At 42.9% G+C, this 22,523-nt stretch overlaps 1 protein-coding gene across 10 annotated transcripts in view; it reads right to left on the reverse strand.

Moving 5' to 3' along the window:
* LPP (LIM domain containing preferred translocation partner in lipoma) overlaps window positions 1-22,523 on the reverse strand; it is a 757,855-nt gene that overhangs the window by 636,595 nt on the left and 98,737 nt on the right. The gene's annotated exons all lie outside the window — the stretch shown is intronic.

Consider the following 22,523-nt stretch of genomic DNA (forward strand, 5'->3'; position numbering starts at 1 on the left):
CTCCAATACTTTGGCCACCTGATGAGAAGAGCTGACTCATTTGAACAGACCCTGATGCTGCGAAAGATTGAGGGCAGGAGGAGAAGAGGAGGACAGAGAATGAGATGGTTGGATGGCATCACTGACTCAATGGACATGGGTTTGGGTGGACTCCAGGAGTTTGTGATGGACAGGGAGGCCTGGCGTGCTGCGGTTCATGGGGTCGCAAAGAGTTGAACACGACTGAGTGACTGAACTGAACTACTCAGATTACTAAAAAGTGTGTATTCACTCATTGACTCATATATTAATCCACTGCCTATTTCACAATCCACTCTACATGTCTCCATAATCCATCCTACATGTCTCCATATTTTTATCCATAAATATGTAAGATTTTTAAATGTTTTATTAAATACAAATGTCTCCCTGCTAAGAGAAATGAGAGCAACATTTACTGAATGTGCAAGGTGTTCTTTTAGGACCCTCACGTGCATTAGTTCAGAGTCTTTCTCTGTTCTATCATTATACATGTGCATGCGTGCTCAGTCATGTCTGACTCTTTGCAACCCCATGATCTGTAGCCCACCAGGCTCCTCTGTCTATAGGATTTTCCAGGTAAGAATACTGGAGTGGGTTGCCATTTCCTACTCCAGGGGATCTTCCTGACCCAAGGATGGAACCCACATCTCCTGCGTCTCCTGCCTTGGCAGGCAGATTCTTTACCACTGAACATGGGAAGCCCCGTGTTCCATCATTATCCCCCAGTTTATAGAAGAGAGAGCTGAGTTACAGAAAGTAAGCAACTTGCCTAAGGCCGTGTGGCTACTAAGCAGAGGACTCTGGATTTAAACCCAAACAACCTGACTCCAAAGCCTGCTGGGCTACTACTACTGTGTGTACGACATCACTTGAATCCATCATTTGATTAACTCCAAAAGGTAAATGGCGAGGGGACCCTGTTCTGGCTCCTGGTGCACATGGCTTCCTTTCAAAGGCTCTAAATCACCTGTCAAAAAAAACAGTCTAGAATTATACCAGGAATCAGGATAAAGTCAGCAGATCCTAGACTCTGGATACTGGTTTGTCGGTTTTATTTTGTTTGTTTGTTTGTTTTTTGATAAATGATTTCTATTTCCTCATCTCTCACTTCTGGCATGTCTGCTGATTTTCAGTTTCCTCAGAATTACTGGCAGTTCTTCCATGGTCACCTCAGCCATTCTCCATATCCTGAGACATGGCATGCATGGTCCATGAGCTCTGAAATCATTTGGTAGAGCAGACTGCTCTCTTGCAACATCCTTTTCCGTGGACATCAATTTCTTCTTAATGACATCGATTCTACACTTCCAAGCTTACAGATCATCCCCCTTCCCTGGATAGAGACGACTGACAGAGGCAGAAACAGTCACCCAGCTCAGTTTTCTCTCTGTCATCTAGGCCGTTACGTCACCCTCCCCAGGTTACAGAATGCCAGGTGTCTCCACTAAAGGACCCCCTCCCCTGGAGCCCATTCTAATCCCATCCCTGCCCAGAAAGGAACTGAAAATGAAAGGCTGTGATTGGCTGCCAATTACATCATTGCTCTACAGGCCTGACTGAACTCTTAATTAATTGAATGCCACTTTACTTCCGTAACAGACTCCATGGACAAATAAATAACCACAAAGAGAACAACATAGGGTGAAGGCAGTAATAAACCAGAGCCTCTGGCTCAGGTTAGAAAAAGGAACCATTTGCTGGGGTCACCTGTCATTAAGAAAGATTTGGTCACCAGGTGAGGACACACAGTTTTCTATATTAAATTAGAGAAGTGATTCAAAGGGGACTGGTTTCAGCTGACAAGAGCAAAGAGAAAATCAATTTCAGGTTGCCAGGACAACTAGACTTTCACTGCAAGAATAAATTTGAAAAAGCTCTAAAATCTGACAACTAAATGTTTCCTCACATTACATCATATCCCTAAAACGTGTGTTGAACCAGTGAGATAACCAAGCCTGCTAATTACTTTCTACAACATCCATAAGACACAGGGTTGATGGTCTTGGCTCCAGTCTGGCTTTCTTCTCGCAGTCCCGCTCAGTACCTCAGCTTTATAGTGAATGAGGACTATGTGCTTCTCCAAATAAATCTGAAGGCTTAACATTGTCAGGTTGTCCTTGGATCCTAAAAAAGGGCAGGTGAGCACCTTTTGAGTACACATCCCCTAAAGACAACCTGACCTTCAAGGACTTGCCTCAACTCAGGGCACTTGTATTATTGTGCTTAGCATTTCTGTATTACTTTACATTTGCAGAGTGCCTTCCAGTGACTGAGATGGACACCCATGTTCCTTGTCATATAATTCACCAACTACCCCTTCCAAAGAAGGGGTTCAAAGTCATAGAATCATCCTTAACACAATGTTAGATCTAAAGGGGCTTGGGAGACAAACGCTGTTTTACCAGAGACTGAATCCAAGACACATATAGGCAAAGTGACAGCTCAAGGTCAACACAGATGGTCAACAGCCGAGTCAGGACTGGAATCCAGGTCTTTTGATAATGGCTTCTATGCAATTTCTTTAAATAGCTGCCATCATTCCACCTCTGCCTGAGAGACTCTGGGAGCTGAAGTTAAGTCCACTTGATCTCCTATTAATCCTCATGAGGCAATGACCCCAAATGGCCTTATCCCAGGAGTTCAAAGTCCTGACCCCAGATCCAATAATATCTGATGAGATGAGCCTTCTCTATGCATTTATGTTCTCAGAAGGCTGAATATCAACTTACCTCCAGGGGCTATTAAAAACAAGCACAGCTAATAAATCACTGGAAAGCACTTTGCAAATGTAAAGTAATACAGAAATGCTAAGCACAATAATACAAGTGTCCCGAACTGAGGCAGGTCCCTGGAGAGCACAATGACTGCGCTCTCCACCATCCACCAGAGGATGCAGAAGCCATGCCTCGCTCCAGACTTCATTCTCTTTCCTTAGAAAGAAAGAAAGTGCATGTGTTAGTTGCTCAGTCATGTCCAACTCTTTGCAACCTCGCAGACTATAGCCCACCAGGCTCATCTGTCCATGGAATTCTCCAGGCAAGAATACTAGACTGGGTAGCCATTCTCTTCTCCAGGGCATTTTCCCAACCCAGGGATAGAACCCGGCCGGGTCCACTGCACTGCAGGCAGATTCTTAACCATCTGAGACTGCTCCCTAATTGTCAAATATGCCTCTGGATGTAACTGTCTTATGATAGATACACAAGAAAGCACTTGCTATCAATTCATATGGTCAGAGAGTTTTGCTAAGTTTGGAGAAACACCTACAGGAGATCAGAATCAAACAGATGGAAAAGTAAATGTCAAGCTGTCCCTCACTGGTGATAAACCAAGTAAACTATGAAAAACAATGAGCCCAATTGAAGGTACTTTCAGGGGGTTCAGCCTTAAGAGCCAATTTTGAATCTGGTGGGAGGTCAGAAGAATAAAGCACACCCTCAAGGGCTCTGGCTGCAGGTGCCAATGGGAGAAAGAGGTGAGGACAGAGCATTCCTTCCATTCAATACCTGGTCCTTGACTCTCGTTAGCAAGGTGAGCAGAAAAGAGTAGGAGAGGGAACCAGGGGTGAGTAGAGTAACTCAGACATCAAAAGCTGGTATCGGACTGAGACATGAGCTGGTGTCTGAGAGACATGACGTCTAACTCTGACCCTGCCATCATATGCTTTGTGATGCTGGGCAAGTTACTTAAACCTCTCTAAGCCTCAGTTTCCTCATATATTCAACATATATAATACTACTACCTACTGCACAGGCTGGCTTTGAGGATTGTTCAGCCGCTTAGCTGTGTCCGATTCTTTGCAACCCTATGGACTGTAGCCCGCCAGGTTCCTCTGTCTGCGGGATTTTCCCAGCAAGAATACTGGAGTGGGTTGCCATTTCCTCCTCCAGGGGCTGTGAGGATTAAATGAAAGGAAATATGGGGGGAAATTTACCCAGTGCCTGACATTTAGAACATGTGCAATAAATGTGAGTTGTCATGCTAACCAGAGAGGCTGGAGGCTGGAAGCTAGCACAGAAAAAAAGGCAAAAAGTAAAACATAAAGTTAGAGGTAAAGATCATGGGAACAGAGAAAAGAAGCTCAATCTTACCAGTTCTACTTTGTATCCACTAGGGAGTTATCAGGATCACATTCCTGAGTTTTAAATTTAGGGGTGAATGACAATAATTTAGAAATGGTCAAGCATCTGAAAACCTCGGACTTGAGTGGAAATCCAGGAACACTTGAAAATTCAACCACCTGGTCAATGTAGAGGTCCGTTCTCGGCATTTGAGCCATTAAAATCCAGGACTGAGTGGTAAATGTGGCTCCAAGATTCTCATCCCAAAACAAGAAACGAATTTTAGTTTTTGTAAAATGCTTCCCCCCTACCCCCAGTTCATTTAACATACTTTATAGCACACATGGACACAGTCCATACCACCAAGAGAAGTAAGAAATGGGCACGAGAACCATGAAATTGGGACTTCCCTGGCGGACCAGCAGTTAAGACTCTGTTCTTCTGCTGTAGGGTGTGCAGATTCAATCCCTGATCAAGAACTAGGATCCCACATGCTGCGGTCAAAAAAAACACAAAAAACCAAGAACCATGAAATTAAAGAGTAGTCCCATTAAGTCAAGCCCATATAAAGAGACATGAGACTTAGAAGAAACAAAAGAAACCAAATTTACTGAGCTTCTATTCTGCCAAAGATGCATAAGAATTAAGAGAGGAGAGGATCAAGGAAGATTTTCTGGAAGAAGTCCCTTTGAGCTGATCATCTGCTGGGGCACCTAGAATTTGGGGCCACATCCTTTTCTTCAGCAAGATCGTGACAATGCAGTGCCACTGGATGGGGAACCAAAAGCCCCACAACCACTGGTCTTCCTTCCCTCCAGGTTCCAATCTGCAACACGAGCAACTACCTACCACTCCACTAACAGAGAAGCAGAAGCACAGGGAAGCTAGGGAGGGAGCTCGAAGTTGGAATTAAGCCAGCATCAAGGCTCAATGCACCCGCAGGTACAAAGCAAAGCAGACGTGAAAAGGAGACGAAAAAAGGGATCAGAAGAAAATATGGGCTTCCTGGTAAAACAGAGTGAGAGAATAAAGGGTCAGGTTATGAAGAGAGGAAAAAGAAATGAGAGACAAGAGAAAGAGAAGGAGGAAAGGACGAAAGGAAAGAGCTGGTGTGTTGTTTGTTTGTAGTGTTTATTTCTGTAAGCATACTTCTGCCACGTCATTTTTAAAAAAAAATCATACTTGGGTTAAATCATTCAGATGTTAGCTTGAGAGAACTTTGTTTTATTCTCTGACCAGCATTGAGAAGAGTTCCTGGAATATAGTAGGTGCTGAATAAATATTTACTGATTGAATGAATAATGCTCAGCTACAGTGGGTCACTGTTGCTGAGAAGAAAGAGGCTTTGAAAGTCACCAAGAAAAATAGCAAGATTCTGTTTATACTTCAGTTCACTTGCTTTCATAGGTGGGAGGACACAGGTGAAAACAAAGTTAGTGCAGGGCTCCAGGGGGCAGTCACCGTATGATCACCAAATTTCAATCAGACTGACCCACACCCGAGGACAAAGGAAAGGTAGGCCATTCCCTGGATGAAATTCATCTGAATCGGATGGTTCAAAGCCAGGATGAACCCTGGCCATTTCACTGTCTCCTTTGGAGAAAGGTGCCATTTCCCACTGCTTGAGAATATCAATGCTCTGGAAGTAAAATTGAGGTGACTAGACTTCCCTTGTAGCTTAGTTGGTAAACAATCTGCCTGCAATGCGGGAGACCAGGGTTCGATCCCTGGGCCGGGAAAATTCCCTGGAGAAGGAAATGGCAATCCACTCCAGTATCCTTGCCTGGAGAATCCCATGGACAGAGGAGTCTGGCAGACTACAGTCCGTGGGTTCGCAAGAGTTGGACACGACTTAGCAACTAAACCACCACCACCACCACCACCACAAACTTCATAAATGAAATTAGTTGAGAAAAAGGACAGGATCTAGAAAGGACTAGATTTAAGCACTGAATTGAAGCCTGCCTAGAAGACTTGCCTATCAATTTTCATGGTGTCCCTTCAATCATTCTCTTAACAATTACTGAGAATGATTGAAGGAACACCATGAAGATTGGCTAACTTCCCAACTAGTTCAGAAAGTAACTTTGCCCATAATGAGGAATATAACAGTGACTTGAAGATGGAAACACTAATTACAAAATGATGAAACGAGCTAATAGCAACCACTTCACTCTTCCATCATAAGCTGTATCAGAAGTTTCCATAGCCTGCAAGGTCGGCACTTCTTTCTATGGCTGTGCCAAATCTCAAGAGCCTGTTATTATTTATTACACATGAAGCACTTTCCATCTGCAGAGCGCTTTGGAGTCATGTTTTATTAGTTACTCAGCATTCTTAAATCTAAACACAGCTAAAGTCCTACTGGAGGAGAGGCAAGCCCCATGATTTACTTACTCATCACACTTAATGGGTCTACACAATCCCTCCCAATGACTGGACAAGTTAAGGAAGGGGCAAAGAAAACACTAAAACTGAGAAATCAAATCAATCCAGTTCTTTCTTCAAGGCTGCCTGGCAGGGGGCTATAGTGCTGCGAGTTGCAGCAGGAAAAGGTGCAGAAATGTATATATGACACAGCTCTTGGCCTCAAGGAACTTATGGCCTAGAGCTATCTGAGAGAATCTTTATGCTCCCTTCCAACTTGAAGAGTCTGGGTTTCTACAAAAATATAAATAGGTTTCAAATACCATGTGCAGAACATGTTCTGACATGATCCAAAATTTGAGTAATTAAACAAATACAATTCTGTCCCCAAAAATCGAAAGAATATTTTTTCAAAAGGAAAGAAATAAGAAAAATTGAATTATTTTTTCAATTTTCACCTTCCAGACTCAAGATAAGCAGCCCCGAATCATATAAGAGGAAATTTTAGATGAAATGGGGGTTAATAATCTCTTTCAAGAGCAGACAGTCAACCCAAGGAACTTACTCTAAAAAGAAAACATAAATTTAAGAGAAGGATTCTACTCTCATAAAGCCATTTAATAGATGCATAAATTAATACTGATGGAAGTTATAAGTAGTTTGGGTATTTCTCTAAACAATAAAGATGAAAAGACCCTGATGCTGAGAAAGATTGAAGGCAGGAGGAGAAGGGGACAACAGAGGATAAGATGGTTGGATGGCATCACCGACTCAATGGACATGAGTTTGGGTGAACTCCAGGAGTTGGTGATAGACAGGGAGGCCTGGCGTGCTGCAGTTCATGGGATCTCAAAGAGTCGGACACGACTGAGCGACTGAACTGAATTGAAAGATCAAAGTGTTTGGAGGAACTACCTTCTACTTCTATAAGAGACATGAAATAGTCAAGTATAGATGATCATATCACCTGCTAAGAATAACAGAAGATGGATGGATGGATGAGAGGGAAGATGGGGTATTCTCCACACGATTTAAAGTTTAAACCAAGTGGTTTGTGATTCACTTCTAAGGATTAGCATCTAGTAGCAAGCTTGGCACATGTTAAATGTTCAATAATTTTTAGCTCTTTGCTGTCTTAAGTAAGTGAAAATATGCAAGCAAGAATGAACAGTCCCAAACAAGAATTCCTCAGTTGTGTTCTCTGTCAAGGTGTCCTAGTTGATAATTCTGTTGTTAAAGTGAACTGACTGTCCCATCACCCTGCTCATTACCGAGACTGATTCATCAAACATTTTGGTTCATGCAATTCACAACTAATTAAAAGCCATCCTCTATCATCCTTTGATGGGGCTTCCCTGATGGCTCAGTGGTAAAGAATTGGCCTACAATGCAGGAGATGCGGGTTTGATCTCTTGGTCGGGAAGATCCCCTAGAGTAGGAAATGGCAACCCACTCTAGTATTCTTACCTGGGGAATCCACGGGCAGAGGAGCCTGGCTACATACAGTCCATGGGGTTACAAAGAGTTGGACACAACTTAGCAACTTGAGCATGGCACCATCCATTGATGAGGGAGGTAGGGGTGTGTGTGTGTGTGTGTGTGTGTGTGTGTGTGTGTGTTTATCAATTTACTGGCTAGGCTGAAGCTTCATAAGTCAATATGTTTGAAGCTTCCTAAGAATGTCTAAAGCTTCGTAAGAGCACTAGACAAATCTTTGCTATGCCATCTCTTTACCACGTGCTACTTCAAGTTTTGAGTATCAGTTTGTTCTTAAGTAAAGATATATTCTTTAGCCTTCCACTTCACCTGTGAGGATCTGATGAGTACATAGGTATGGTAAGGGATTAGTCCACGAGGAAGCCCTATAGAAACCTACGTCACATATCGTACTCTCAAAAAAATTAGTCATGGCCAATAAGTTATTACTGTTTATATGACTGCTCTTCCCTGTGGTTTTCTTACAATAGCACCAAGCATTTGAAGCCATTATAATGGATGATTCCAACTAAAGCAGAAGATACACTGTGCTCAGTTTCCTTAAATAGTCCCTAAATTATTGGTAGAGTCTTTCACGGAGCCCCAGGAGCCTGATTCGTTCTTCTACTTTCTACTTCAGCCCCAGTTATGCTTGCTGCCCTGCCATCATGCGCTGTCTTCTCCTTTTATACACACACCTACCTCCATGGCACCAAAGGGCTCAGAGCAAGCTCAAAGTCAAGATGAAGGCCACACATGTAAGGAAAGGCTGCTGAAGCCCTCATTTCCCAACCTAAAACCATCAGGTTCTAGGAACCAGATTGTGAAGGGAGGTGAATGTCTTACTAAAAAAATTTGGTCAACATATTGCCTAGCATAATGAGTGGGAGCTCACAGAGGGGTCACCTTATCTTTTTCTTTTAAGACATTAAGGAGGTCTGGTCAGGACTCTGTACAAGTTGATGAGCTCAGTATGACTGGGGATATGAAGTAGGAGGAACGAAGAGACAATTTGGAAATACACTCAATCCATGCTTTCAGAAGGCCCACTAGCATTTCATGATCCAGATGGAGAAATGAAAGCTTGGAGATCTGAAGCAAGCAAGTAAGCAAGAGAGAGACAGAAGGAGGTAGGAAGAAAGGAAAGAAAGGAAAGAGAAAAGAAAGGAAGGAAGACAAGAAGGAAGAAATCATGCCTGCTCTCATAAAGTAGAAATGACTGGTCCTCTCTAGACCAGAATTTTGTATTTTTATTTCTTAACCTTGTTAACATCTGTGACGGGTAACTGACTCATCCAATTACTAAATGGAAAGCCAGCACCTCAATTTCACATCCCTAGTTCCATTTCCTATGGTGTGAGGAAGTTCCCGGAACGGTCTGCTGCCAGTCCCACTTCTCTCACAGAGAAGACAGAATCTATAAAAGAAGCAGACAACTAATAAGGGCATTACAAAGCTGCATTGGCCAAGTGCACACCTGTTCCTACAGCTTTGCACTGGACACACCCGAATTTCTTCTCCAACAACAAGGACAAGCAGAGGGGAAAGACCGTGAGGGTGCACTCAAAGCAATCCTCTCCACCCTCAGCAGAAAGCTGTCTGCCAAGTGGAGGCCAACCATGTGCCCAAGTTATATTTAAGGAAATCACAAAGAAAAATTCAAGACCAGGGGTTTTATTCAGTCTTTTTAAGTTCAAACCACAGAAAGAATTTGGAAGAATTAGAAACTTCTTTTTGTGGGGAATTCCACAGGAACTGGAAAATCTCAGGCAAAATTAGAACCAAAGACAACAGAAATAGTAGAGATCTCAGAGATCATCAAATTCAGCCCCGCCACTCTGACACTAAGCAAAACAAGCCAAAGAGTTTCACAGCTGGATGGCGGTCGGATTGGGCTGAGGACCCACATCTGCTGACTCCAAGAATAATTTCTTAGTCCTCATTCCTTGCTAGCATTGACTTCAACACTAATTCCAAATTAAACCTACATGTGACCAAAAAGAAAAGGGAAAATAAACTATTCCCTGTGGCAGATGCTTGGAACATTAGCTTCTTTCTGAAAACGTTACAGTTCGTGTTCTGCAAAAGATGGAAACCAACAAGGGTCCTGTTTTGCTAGTTGCGAACGCACACTTCACAGGAATGCATTTTATGTCTGGTATTCTCCTGCCGCTCCCTTGCCCTGTTTCTCTTTGGCCATATATGGAACTGAGCTCTAACGTCTGGGTCACAGAACTCAGGCCTCGGGTATGAAAGCAATCTGGTTTCGGTGCTGTTTGTCTTTACTGAAAATCCGATGAATCCATCTAGGAAACATTTACTAAAATGCAAAAGGCAGGAAGAATTGATTCACACCCTGAACTTGGCACACAGAAACAGATTATTCTTTTGCTCACCCAAAGGTATGCTAACCAGATTCTGTGGAGAAAGTGACAAATTTAACAAATATAAAAGTTTCTTGCTCAAGAGGTGTGTGCATGTGTGTGTGTGCGTCTATATGTGTGCAACTCACATGTGTGTCGGGGAGGGGAGGGTAGTTGTCCTAACAGAGTTAGAAAGACAAAATTGATGCAAAAAGCAAGACAGTACCATCAAACCAATAACAATACATACTAGGGATTCATCTTTCCTGATATGACTTAGTTATCTCTTTATGTGGTATCTGACTCTCAAACTTTTGCAAATAGCACTTCAGAAATAGAAAATCTCTTTGAAAATGGGGATTACCTGCAATTATTATTTCAATTTAAAACAAGCATTTAGTAAGCATCTATAATTTCCAACAATATTCCTGAGAAGACTTGTGTGTGTGCTGTGCTCAGTCACTCAGTTGTGTCCAACTCTTTGTGACTTCATGGACTGTAGCCCTGCAGGCTCTTCTGTCTGTGGGATTTCCCAGGCAAGAATACTGGAGTGGGTTTTCATTTCCACCTCCAGGGGATCTTCCCGACCCCAGGATCGAACCTGTGTCTCCTATGTCTCCTGCATTGCAGACAGATTTTTTACCTGCTGAACCACTGGGGAAGCCATGGATTTACACAAAGAGAATTCAACAAGCACATTCCCCAGGCATGTCAACTTAGAAGGACAGAAATATGGGGCCAGGAAAGAAGAGCCATTTCAAATGGGGGGAAAACCAAGGGCCCAGGAATAGAAATGACTCGCCCAATAGTGCATAGATCAGTAATTTCCATGTGGAGCACATAAAATCTAAAATGAAAGTAGAAGAGACTACATAAAGATTAGTTATGAGCTCCAAGAACAGAGAGAGAAAATGGCTACCTGTTAACCCTTAACAGTATTCAGCACTCACTAAAGCATGTGGTCACCCACAAACTAGCTTTGTCATTTTCCAGAGAGCACTTTTTGTCTCCTGGTGAGGACAAGGATGGGTAGAGATCACATCCTCTATTTGAAAGGCCTCTGGAGTCAGGCAGTCCGGGTCATAAGATGAGGTCCATTGATTCTGTGAAGAGGAACCTTCAGCAAGTTACTTGTCCTCTCAATGTCTCCAGTGATTCATCTACAAACTGGACATGATCATTTCTACCTTATAAAGCAGCTAAAGAGTTTAAATGAGCTTTTTACAAAGTGTCTGCCTAGCAGCATTTGACACATAAATAAGCACTTCATAAACAGTAGCTGTTAACAGGATATTCATTCATAATTCTGGCTACCAGAAAAAGGAATAATTTGTTGCAATGGTATGAGTCAGGGAGACTAAGGTTAATATCCCCGGAATTCTTCTCAACCTAACCTGAACTGTGAGCCTAACTTTGATTCTACATGTGTTACCTCGTTGAGTCTCCTTCTCGTCTATGTTATGGTGAGGCTCAAGTGAGATCTTTGCTGGAAAAAAGCTCTTTATAACCTGTCTTGCATAATCAACTTCCTGACATGCCTATGGAGTTGGGAGTATATAAGTAATTTTAATTTAATTTCTAAAAGTAAGAAAATGTTGTGGAAAAATTAATACCTACTAGAGCTCATAAGTGAATTGGTCAAACAAACCACAGTTTGAAAGCCACTTGTAAAATAAAGGTTTACAGAGAATAGGCACACAAAAAAAAATTGTCTTGCAATGTGAAAATGTAAAATATGGTGATAAAAGTCAGAACATTCTCTGGGAAACAGTAGTGTTACACAATTGTAGGTACTGCATAAGAATCAGAGAGAGATGGCCCATTCTTTAATTTTCTCCCAACACTACTTTTCTCTTCAGCACTTTTTTTTTAAAGAGTTTCCTTAAAAACAGCATGAATGCCACTTACTCCTCTCATAATGTTTGTGAGACAGAGCCTGTAAGCCTAACAATGGTACCAAGAATTCACTGAGATGACTGCTCAGTGCAGCTCAGTGAATGATAATGAGGTGCTGGCCACGGGAGGGAGGCGTAAGTCCCAGCCCAGGTGTGGAAGCCTCGGGCAGGGCAGCCCAGTGAGAACAATCACTGGAGGGGAACCAGCCAAAAGGCCCTCATCACACAGGATTTCAAAGCCAGTGCGAGGAAACCAGAAGGGTCATGTCTCCCTCTGGGCCCATCTTCCTCACCTGTACAAGTGCCACTTCCTAAACCTTGAGACAAGTCCAGAGAGGCAGGAAACTTGAAGAAGCTAGAACCATGGTCACCAGGGCTACCAGAAGTCCTGCAGTGCCTCCAATACAACGGTTTTCAAAGTAGGTTCCACAGATGCACAGAGTTCTAGACGATAACTTGGCAGTGAATGGAAGCCTATTTAACCACTTAACAACAGCATCACCATGTAGTTATGTTTCGGTTATTTTATCTATAGGTATCTTCTGCTTTTCAATAGTTTTCTTTATACCACTTTGCTTTTACGAAAGAACATCAGTACCAGTTTTCACTAAAGAAAGCTGAAGAAGATTTTCGCTTTACTCCATTTTGGCTCAGGAACTGTTTTATAGGAACACTGTACTTAAGAGAGAGGAGGGGAAATCTGTATTGGGATTTCCCATGAGGTTTCATGAGGGGTTTATAAAGGAAAGGTTCTGAAAATACTAAGGCCCAATGAGTCCACTCTCCAAGGTCATATGGCCAGTTAATTTCCAGACCACACAGACGTTTCTTGGATGAAGACCTGGGGATGAGGGGCTAATGAAGAACCATGAGAGGGGGTTAAAAGAGCTCCTGCGGGTACACACTAAAACTAGAGAAGTCAGCTCAGCCCCCACAAAAGGCTGGAAATCTCTAGAAAGATTTGAGAAGCAAGAGTGGAGGATCATGGGAGCCATTAAGGACACTTATCCCAGGTGTGGAAGTTCCTTAATGTCTCTCCTCCAGGCTCATCTCTGGGTCGTCACACCCAGGTGAGCCACCCTGGAAGAAAGCTCTTCTAGCCTGGCAATGGGGGCTTGAAGGAGAAGGGCGAAAGGAGTACACACACTTTTTCTGGCTCTTCAGACTGCGCTCTGGACGGTCAGGCTAAAGTCCCTCCTGGGCGCCAGTGGACTTCAGCTTCACATTCCTCCGCCTTTCCAGGGGCCAGAAAGGAATAAGCGGATCCACGTCAGCCCAAGAGGAGTCTGGCGAAATCACAGGGAGGACTCTCCAATCTGCTTAGTAACGGCAACAGAAAGTGCTAAATAAGTGAGTCAAGAAATATTTCTGGAAGAGCTATTCAACTGGAATGCTTGGAGAGCCACCCGCATTGCAATAACTCGACCTGTCCTCATCTTTTAGAACACCCATGAGCCCGAGGTTTAAAAAAGGACTTCCCGGCTCCAGGGGCGGCCAAATAAATAAATAAACACATAGAAAGCTCTCGGTGGCTGATTGAAGTTATTAGGGAGAAAGTTATGTTCTCAATAAGTCTGTGCTTTCTCCCTCTCCCTCTCATTTCACATCTTTTCCCCAACCACTTTCGGGAGTGAGCAGTTTGTCATGTTTCCAAGGGAAGCGACGCAGTCTCCTGCGCGGCAGATCCATCTAAAAACATATCATCTGTCTCTGCGGCAGAAAGCCCAGTTGGAAGAAGCAAGTTCTGTGCGTTCAACTAGAAAACACTTCTTGTTCTCGCTGTCAAAATAATTCTGTATTAAACTTCTGGGATATGTGACTAATGTGCTTGGAACCTTTTGGAGCGACTGGTTTATTTATTTTAGGGAGGGGAGGGCTGCTGCTGCTGCTGGGGGTGGGGAGAGAGAGGGGGAGGGAGCAGAGAAAGAAGAGAAAAGGAGGAGGAAAAAGGGTGGGGAACCTTGAAGAATGCCCAGGGTCTGCTCAGAGACCTCAGGTCGGCTCCCAGGAGCTGGCCTTGCCACACTTCATCATCACCAGCCGGACAAGGCCCCAGGCCAGGCAGGAAGAGGAAAGAAAAGACACAGAAAGACAGCCAGTGCACTCTTCCCAGAGTGAAGGTTGCCTCACAGTTCCTAAAAAGACTCGGAAAACTAAAAAGTAAAAGCAAAACAAAACACACACATGCACCAGAGCAGTCCTATCACAGCTTTTTCCAGAACTCATAACCACTCTCTACTGCTTACAGTGAGGAAAAAACAATAATAAAAGCCCCAAACATACCACGGAGTTGAGGGGTGGGGAGGTGGGGTATACCACTTCTATGACTTGATGCAAATGCCTCACCTCCACAGCTTGCCGCTCCCCATTTTCCTAGGTCTTCTCAGGCCTCTGCTGTTCCCTTTGTCTTGAAGATGCACATCTAGCTTCCTTGTTTATTGAAGTCATATCCATTATTTCAAGACTTTCAACACCACACCCTCCAGTGAAGCCTTTCCCAGCAGCAGCAAACAGAACCCTCTTCCCTTCCCTGAATCATTGATCAGTTTACAGCCAGCCTCCCGCTGATTATCAGTTGTCAACACACCAGTCTACCCATCCCCTGACCCACCCTCCATCCCCAGAAGCCAGTCTCCCCGTAGCACACACATACACGCACACCTGAGCCCTCCCAGTCAGAAGTCCAGTTTTCCTATCTCAGCCTCCCTCTCCCATGTAGTTTGACATGTGCATACACCAAGCATTCAGTCAATGCAGCCCCATCACTGAAATGCCATTCCTTCCACAGCAAAGCATCTTTAGCAGTAAACTCCAGAGACAAAAAAAAAAAACAACCCAGCTAAAAAACCTTCAGAAAAAGGAATTTGCTCATGTTAAACCTCTAGAGTCAGCACTTGAAAACTGCCCTGCTGCCTTCTCCTGTGTGGTCAGTCTCCTCTCCGGCCTTCAGTCAGAGAGGGGTAGAAGTTGGGAAAATTAAATGAGGAGAGAGGTGGCAGGAGGGGATGCCCGAAGTGGGAATCACCAGGTAAACAAATTTAAAATGCATCATTTTCATCACTGTATATTGAAACTGTCTGCTTCCTTTGTGTTTTGTTTCAATTTTCCCCTAGCTTCTTACCTGTAATATGTTTAAAAAAGGAAAGATGTTTGGAAGTGAGGAACAGGGATGGGGCAGTGACCGGGACAATGACAAAAGAAACAGCGAGCTGGTCTACTTGCTGCTGTTGGCCTGGCCAGGCCCCCCCACTAAACTTTCTCTCCAGGGAGCTATTAGGCAAAGAGAGCCTCAGAAAAGAGTTTTCACTTTCCTTCTCCAAACTCCACCTTCCTCCACCACCTCATTTTAAAAATCAGTTCCAACCTCCTAAAGAGGGAAAGGAAAAGTGAGACCCAATTCACTTCACATTTTATACCACTTAAGGAAAACCATTTCTTGGAGCAACTGCTTTAGAGTTCAAACAATAACCTACTCTCTCATCCTGTTTCTCTTTGCATCTGCAGCTTTACTCTCATTCCTGTTTCCAGCTTGGAGGTGGTTCTTTGCCCTCAAAACCAGCCTCAACCTTCTTCTCATTCAAAGTATCTCTTCTCTCTCTCTCTCTTTCTTTGTCTCTCTCCCTCTCTCTCACGTACACACAGCATTGTTGCTATTTTCTTAACTTTATTAGAAGGTAATAAAAATATCCACAAAGAGTAAGTCTTAATTAATTATTTATTCAATTTAAATATAGCTTAATAACCACCCTGAGGTTTCTGAGGTGACGCTGGTAGTAAAGAACCCACCTGCCAATGCAGGAGACATAAGAGATGCGGGTTCAATTCCTGGGTCGGGAAGATCCTCTGGAGCAGGGCATGGCAACCCACTCCAGTTATTCTTCCCTGGAGAAATCACTATGGATAGAGGAGCCTGGCAGACTACAGTCCATGGGATCTCAGAGTTAGACACGACTAAAGTGGCTTAACACACAACCATGCAGTAAGCACCCTGCTCTCCCAGAGCTAATATTCTGGTAGGGGAGATCAAACTAGCTCACCAGAAAATGAAACGCAATATCAACGGCCATGTGTCACAGCAGTGGCAAATGTGATGAACTTCCCCCCACTCGAGGAGCCATGTGAACCTTCCTAGAAAATGCACGTGGCACACAATAGACACTCTATAAAAAATTTTGCTAAAGGGATGAAGAATACATGAATGAGTGAAGAATGGCTAAAGATACATTTGAGCCTGGCCTTAAAAGGATGATTAAGATTTGGACAGGCAGAAATGAGAGGGCTAGTGTGTTAAAGATGAGGGTCACAGTTGCACAGCGGCAGAAAAATGAGGTGACCGTATCACGAATGACCAGAAGTCTAGTGCAAAAGGAAAATGCTATCGGTGGAGGAACTGGAAAAGTATCCATTTAATAAACTAAGAAAGCACTCTCCACGCCATGAATTAGGACCTAGTCACTGGTTCACCTTTACAAATCCTAACTCATTTACTCACCAGAACAATCTTACTCCCATTTACACATGAGGAAAGTGAAACATAAGATTCAGTAATGTGCTGAGGTAAGAGTGCTAATTAATGATGGAGCAGCCTGGCTGCCAAGGCTGGCTCTTAACCACTACATTATTACAGCTCCATAGTATATCAGTATCAAGGATAGATCACACGGGTTCAATCCCTGGTCAAGGAACTAGAGCCTACATGCCACAACTAAGATCCGGCGCAGCCCAGTAATCAAATAAATATTTCCCTATGACTGATTCATGTTGATGTTTGATAGAAACCAACACAATTCTGTAAAGCAATTATCTTCTGATTTAAAATTTTTTAAAAAATGGAAAAAAAAAAAGGATAGATCACAGAGGGCCTTAAATGTCAAACAGGAGTCCATGCTTTGTTCTGTATGAAAAAGGAAACAACTAAATGATTGGGAAGTTAGAATAATAGGTCACATTGAGAGAGAATGAATAATCTGCATTCATGTATAAGACTTACTGGAGCTCACGAATGAATTACAGACTAAGATGAACCCATCCCAAGAGCAACCCCTGCCCCCACCCCAGCCAGTCACACTCATTCATCACTGTTTCATTGTTAGGTACACAGTTTAACAGGATGCGCAGTCAGTTTTTTCTGTGTACACTCAGACCCTGAAATTTGACTGAAAAAGTCTGTTCCCATCTGGTTTCTGAACCCAGGGCTCTGCGGAGCCTGCCGTGGAGGCTGCAGTCAGCAGTGAATGGCCTCTTGGTCCAGCCTGAACACTCCGAGAGGCGGCCTTGTACATGCTCTGAATAGTCACAAAAATAGCTCCTCAAAAGGACTCAGGGAAAAAACTGCGCTATTAAGAACTGATGTGTTTTTTCTTTTCTCTCTCCACCCCTGCTTCCATGACTTAGTAAGGAGGTATCACTGACAAGGAGAAAGAGCACTGGACAGGAATTCAGGAGACGTGGGCTGAAGTGTTGGTTGCCACTTTTCTTTTTTAAATGATCTTAGACAAGTTTCAGGCCTCAGTTTTTCTATCTGTAAAATGAGAGGTTGATTCTCAACAACAGTGACTGTTTCTCCTTTTGTGCGTGTGTGTGTGTGTGTGTGTGTGTGTGTGTATATATATATATATGTATGTATGTATGAGGTTAGCAGGTGTCCAAACAGATGAAAGTACATTTTGGTTGAAATACAGTATTCTTTTAATCACAAATGCTTTAAAAATGTTATATAGAATGAGCTGAGAATTAGATTATGGAAGGTGAGTTCAGGTCAAAAGAGCTGGGGTCACGTAGTCAAACTTCCACAAATAAAATGTCACTGTTACCTGTGAAGCGTGAGATTATAGGTGGTTTTCATTTTCTTTTTATACTTCTATACTCTAAATTTGCAACATGAGCATTTATTACCTTTACCAGAAGAACTACTATTTTAATATTAATTTTATTATTAATTTTAATAATAGAATTATAATTGCAGGGAATATCAGGAGAGTCCAGAAGCTCACTAACAAGTGAGTGCAGTCTTTTCATTTTCATAAATGAAGACCAGAACAGTGCTTGTCATCATTGCTTCTGTGTCGCCTGCCCACTCACTGACCCACCGCAGCACATGGGGCTTCTGGGTGTGTGGGCTTCGGCCAGGCTCAGGCGGAAGTGCAGGAGCTGCCTCTCCACCTCTTGTTAATCCAGCTCAATGGCAGCTCAATGGCAGCCCCATTCTAAATGCTGTCATGTGATATCACTCTTACGTGGAATCTAATTTTAAAAAATACAAATAAACTGATTTACAAAACAGAAACAGACTTACAGATATGGAAAACAAACTTATGGTTACCAAAGGGGAAACATGGTGGGGAGGGATAAACCAGAAGCTTGGGATGAACATGCATATACGCACTGCTAATGTAAGACAGACCATCAACAAGGACCTGCTGTAGAGCACAGGGAAGTCTACTCAATATTTTGTGATAACTTACATGAGAAAAGAATCTGAAAAAGAATATATGCATTATGTATAACTGAATCATTTTGCTATACACCTGAAACTAATACAATATTGTAAATCAACTATATCAATAAACTTTATTGATTTGTAAATCAACTAAATTGTTCGACATTGTAAATCAACATGTAAATCAACTAAATCAATAAAATGTAAGAGCTTTAAATTAAAAAATACATGCTTAGTTAATATGCCCTCAATTAACAAAAGACCTTGCTTAGAACTACTATAGGAAGAAGACTGATAATATCCAATTATTCTAAAGAACTTTTTTAAATCTTGGAGCCACTAAAAAGGGAGGAGGGTCATTTTAAAAGACATGTAAACAACTGCCACCATAAATAAGCCGGGCTCTTCTTTCACCGAGTTTAAACATGAGCCTTCCTCACCAGTGAGCCTGCAGGGGATATTCTGTAACTAGGTCACCGGATTTCACTCTATCACGGTGGACCTCTCCCAAATGTTCACCAAAGCTACCAACATCTCATGAGATTAATTTTGGACAATGGCTGAGTTGAACTAAAAGTAACACACTTATTCAAAAAACATTCAGGGAATGCTTCCAATATTCTTGGCACGGCAGGAGACACCAAAATTAAGAGGCTGCCCCACCCTCCGGAAGCTTTCAGAAAGGGAAGAACTATATACACGCATAAATAACGATAGCTCAAGGTAAGTTCTAAAAATGTTCCCACTCAGAGCAGTGTGGGGTTCTAGGAAAGAAAAGGTTATTTCTAGCCACTGGGATGAGGGACAGAGCTAATGTTCCAGCGGGACAAAAAGGGAACAAAGGCAGCGATCGGGCAGATCCTGGTCCAGGGTACAGTTCACCTGGCTGGAGCCCAGGGACAGGAAGAGTGGCCTTGATTCTAGAGTGAAGGACTGGAGTCCGACGATAGAGACAACCCTAAGTTCCACGCTGAGAGTCTGGCTGTACTTCCACTAGGGAGAGATGGGGCCCTCTGCATGCATAGGGATCTTCTCCACTGAAGCCATTTCTTTTCAGTGTAGCAGTAAACTCAATCAGTAAACAAAAAGTTTACTTTTCAAAGATGGAGAAGGACAGGGAAGTCTGGCATGCTGCAGTCCATGGGGTACCAAACTAAGCGACTGAACAACAACAACAAAGTCAGATACAACTGAGCAACTGAACAACAACAACAAACAAAAAGTCAAGAAACTATAAACATATCCAAGCCACTGTAAATAAGCCACATTAGGCTCAGAAGGAACATCGCTAGAAGGTGAATACCCCACAACTAAAAAACACAACTCCTTCAACACTGAAAATCTGGCGAGCGGGCTGGGAAGACAATGAATTAGGAGGGAAGGTGGCAAAGTCATGGCTCTGTCTTTTGGTTGCTCCCAGTGATCCATTCCAAAGTGACTCATTTCCATGCCCCATGGCTGCCAATTTCAGCATCTGTGTCCATTCCTGTAACATCCTCTTCAAAGTCTTAAACTCCTCAAAAAGGCATGAATGCTTTGGGTGAGTAGATTCAATCTCTCAATGGAATGATAACATCATGAGACTGAGCGTTCACTTAAGTCAGAAGAAAATACACCACATCAACAAAAGTGTGAAGAGAGGGTTTCTCTACCCTTAAATAATTGATTTGGCTGGATATTAGAATCCTCTGCAGTACTAATTTTTTTTCCAAATACTGATAGCCAGGGCCCCACCCCAGTCCATTTAAATCAGAATGTCTAGAGGGGGTACCCAGGCATGGTTAGAATTAAAACCCCAGGTGATTTTAACGTACAGCGAGGATTGACAGTCCGTGCTAGAAGTTTGGACAAAAGGCAGTAAATAAATGAAAAGAACTGACTGGCTGTTCAGCTCAACAGCACAGTAATTGTCAAGGCCCCCTCCCTTTAGTTGGAGAGTCCAGAGTGAACTCTTTATGGTAAGAGCAGAGGGTCAGCTTCCCCTGGGCCTGTCAGCAGATGGCTTGGGAGGGTCATCAGCATCTTCTATTCAACAAAGGTGTGCCTCCTACATCAGAACACAAGTCAAGGACACCTGAGCAGCAGGCGCCAGCACTGGCTCACGCATAGTCCTTCCCCCACTGTAACAGGACAGGAGGAAGCAGGAGCCTGCAGGTGTCAGTTTCCAGCCTTCAGTCCCAGGGCAGTGTGGAAGTGGAAGTAGAGTACAGGCTTTGCAATTAGGTAAATGCTGATGTTGCCACTTTCTTCGTGAGCTTAAGCAAGTCCTTTCATCTCTTTGAGTCTATGTTTCCTTATCTGTAGAGTGGGAATTAGACTGTACGTGTAAATATCTTCTTTTCTTCTAAGGTTAAGAATAATGTACGCGTGCAGCAACATGGATGGCCCTAGAGATTATCCTACTGAGTGAAGTAAGCCAGACAGAGAAAGACAAACATCATATGATATTGCTCATATGTATAAGCTTATTTTTTTTTTAAATGACACAAATGAACTTGTTTACAAAAAAGACCCAGAAAACAAACAGACACAGAAAACAAACTTATGGTTACCAAAGAGGAAAAGGGTAGGGGGCTAAATTAGGAGTTTGGGATGAACATTTATACAGTACTAGGTGGCTCAGACAGTAAAGAATCCGCCTACAATGCGGGAGACCTGGGTTCAGTCCCTGAATCAGGAAGGTCCCCTGGGGAAGGCAATGGCTACCCACTCCAGTATTCTTGCTTGGAGAATTCCATGGACAGGAACCTGGCAGGCTACAGTCTATGAGGTCCCAAAGAACTGGACATGACTGAGCAACTAACACAACAACAATATATAAGATAAATAACCCACAAGGACCTATATATACCACAGAGAACTATGCTCAATATTTTGTAATAACATATAAGGTAAAAGAATACGAAAAACAACATTGTATGTATACACACACACACACATATATATGTATAGCCGAATCACTTTGCTGTACACCTGACACTAACACAACATTGTAAATCAACTATACTCCAATAAAAAGTAAAAATACTGAAAAAAAAAGAATGATGTGTGCACATAGTCTGGTATTTACTAGATGCTCACTAAATGACAATGAATGTTATTATTATCATTACTGAGCAAATAAACTGACCTGAAATTATCTCCAAAACTGCATTCCATGATCACACCATGAACTGAAGACAAAAATAAGAAATCTATGTGGCAGACAACCAAGTTTATCTCATAAACCAGAAAGAAGTATTATTTACACTTCCAGTGTCAACTAAAAACCAGCCTGCTTAAACCTAGAGGTAATTTATTTCCCTCAGTCATGGTGGTGGTGGTGGTGTTTTAGTTGCTAAGTCATGTCTGACTCTTGTGATCCCATGGACTGTAGCCCATCAGGATCCTCTGTCCATGGGATTTTCTAGGCAAGAATACTGGAGTGGTTTGCCATTTCCTGCTCCAGAGGATCTTCCCCGACCCAGGGATCGAACCCAGGTCTCCTGGACTGCAGGCAGATTCTTTACCAAATGAGCTTACCAGGGAAGCTCCCTCAGCCATACTTGTTAGCAAATACAAACTGGCTTGGATTCCAACAGTCATTATGATCCGTCTTTCCTCTGTTCAGCCCTTATCACACAACAGAAAGACAAAGCTGACAGGTCTGGAGAAGACATGACCATCAGGCTCATGGGGACACAAAGCATGTAAGGAGCACGTCTGTCCTCGAGAAGGTGGTCAATCTTCATTAAACCTAGAAGTCACTGATTTCAGAACAGAACTATGAACATACTCTGATTAAGTTTACTAACACTTCTTATTAGACAGGTTGTATGGAAATTAAATGCCTTACTCTGTGTAAGGAGCTGTGCCAGAAACAGCTCCAAAGCCAGGACTAAAAGACAGGTGTGGGGGATAC

The sequence above is a fragment of the Bos taurus genome, chromosome 1, assembly GCF_002263795.3.
Source record: "Bos taurus isolate L1 Dominette 01449 registration number 42190680 breed Hereford chromosome 1, ARS-UCD2.0, whole genome shotgun sequence".
Lineage (NCBI taxonomy): Eukaryota > Metazoa > Chordata > Mammalia > Artiodactyla > Bovidae > Bos > Bos taurus.